The sequence below is a fragment of the Schistocerca nitens genome, chromosome 5 (assembly GCF_023898315.1).
Source record: "Schistocerca nitens isolate TAMUIC-IGC-003100 chromosome 5, iqSchNite1.1, whole genome shotgun sequence".
Lineage (NCBI taxonomy): Eukaryota > Metazoa > Arthropoda > Insecta > Orthoptera > Acrididae > Schistocerca > Schistocerca nitens.
The window spans coordinates 558612871-558615319 of NC_064618.1; positions in this window are offsets into that span (position 1 = coordinate 558612871).

Below are 2449 nucleotides of genomic sequence, written 5' to 3' on the forward strand. Positions count from 1 at the left end.
ATCAAAGTTACATAGTCTTCCGTACGTTATCAGATAGACAGCGTTTTCATACAAGATAAAACATGAAGACAGAACATTGCAAAGGTTAAATTCAAATGTTTTTTACGCCTTTTCCGGTTTTTATAATTACAACTGCAGTAAAAATGGTCTCATGAAAAGAGAACAAAACGGTGCTATCTTGTAGCGGTCGCTGGCCGTTGACTAAATGTTTCGCTCTGATTGGCGCGGCCATGGTTCGCTCTCATTTCCACTCGTTAAAAACGAAGCTTAAAAAATTAAAAATTTGTTTTTAATTCACGAACCATGACGAGTAATAACTTCTTAATTATTATTTTTCTTAAATGTTCGTTAGTTATTTATTATTTCTTAAATATTTATTTCTTGTTCCCAGGCGCTGCCATAACAGTCCGCTCTATGTCAAAATTGGTAACTTCATTGGATTTCCCCATTTGCAGCACATGTCGTCGCTAGAATGACTGCGCATTCGTCTGTGCTTGGTTGCATTCTTTTCTCAACGCATTAGGTGTCCGCAAGGAAATCAGGCCACATTCAGTCACGTGCTATGCAGTGGCCATAACTTGAGCGAATTGTATAGGGGTTTAATGGTCAGTTGAACATCTTTCTTTAAAAGTCTTTCTCCTATTTCTCGAAAATCTTCCTTAGTTGCTTGTGTGCTCAATAAATACTGGGTTATGAGTACAGATGTAGTGTGATATCATTCCAGCACATACGCTGATGTTTCTGTGTGCAACATTATTATGTAAAATAAAGCAGGAAACAGTGACGTAATGCGTTGATGGTATTTCCCCAAATATAGCGAGCAGAATTACTCGTTTATTCATTGTTACAAAATACCCAATACAAATATACTAATTTTGTTCTTACTAGGCTTTACACTTGACATACTTATAATTTCATTGGAGACAAGTAAATTCATCAACTATCCACGTACTGGCTTTTAAGGGACGTATAATACACTCCTGGAAATTGAAATAAGAACACCGTGAATTCATTGTCCCAGGAAGGGGAAACTTTATTGACACATTCCTGGGGTCAGATACATCACATGATCACACTGACAGAACCACAGGCACATAGACACAGGCAACAGAGCATGCACAATGTCGGCACTAGTACAGTGTATATCCACCTTTCGCAGCAATGCAGGCTGCTATTCTCCCATGGAGACGATCGTAGAGATGCTGGATGTAGTCCTGTGGAACGGCTTGCCATGCCATTTCCACCTGGCGCCTCAGTTGGACCAGCGTTCGTGCTGGACGTGCAGACCGCGTGAGACGACGCTTCATCCAGTCCCAAACATGCTCAATGGGGGACAGATCCGGAGATCTTGCTGGCCAGGGTAGTTGACTTACACCTTCTAGAGCACGTTGGGTGGCACGGGATACATGCGGACGTGCATTGTCCTGTTGGAACAGCAAGTTCCCTTGCCGGTCTAGGAATGGTAGAACGATGGGTTCGATGACGGTTTGGATGTACCGTGCACTATTCAGTGTCCCCTCGACGATCACCAGTGGTGTACGGCCAGTGTAGGAGATCGCTCCCCACACCATGATGCCGGGTGTTGGCCCTGTGTGCCTCGGCCGTATGCAGTCCTGATTGTGGCGCTCACCTGCACGGCGCCAAACACGCATACGACCATCATTGGCACCAAGGCAGAAGCGACTCTCATCGCTGAAGACGACACGTCTCCATTCGTCCCTCCATTCACGCCTGTCGCGACACCACTGGAGGCGGGCTGCACGATGTTGGGGCGTGAGCGGAAGACGGCCTAACGGTGTGCGGGAGCGTAGCCCAGCTTCATGGAGACGGTTGCGAATGGTCCTCGCCGATACCCCAGGAGCAACAGTGTCCCTAATTTGCTGGGAAGTGGCGGTGCGGTCCCCTACGGCACTGCGTAGGATCCTACGGTCTTGGCGTGCATTCGTGCGTCGCTGCGGTCCGGTCCCAGGTCGACGGGCACGTGCACCTTCCGCCGACCACTGGCGACAACATCGATGTACTGTGGAGACCTCACGCCCCACGTGTTGAGCAATTCGGCGGTACGTCCACCCGGCCTCCCGCATGCCCACTATACGCCCTCGCTCAAAGTCCGTCAACTGCACATACGGTTCACGTCCACGCTGTCGCGGCATGCTACCAGTGTTAAAGACTGCGATGGAGCTCCGTATGCCACGGCAAACTGGCTGACACTGACGGCGGCGGTGCACAAATGCTGCGCAGCTAGCGCCATTCGACGGCCAACACCGCGGTTCCTGGTGTGTCCGCTGTGCCGTGCGTGTGATCATTGCTTGTACAGCCCTCTCGCAGTGTCCGGAGCAAGTATGGTGGGTCTGACACACCGGTGTCAATGTGTTCTTTTTTCCATTTCCAGGAGTGTATATTTTAACTTAACAGTGCTTAGTTGTACTATTATTCACTTCCGTTATCG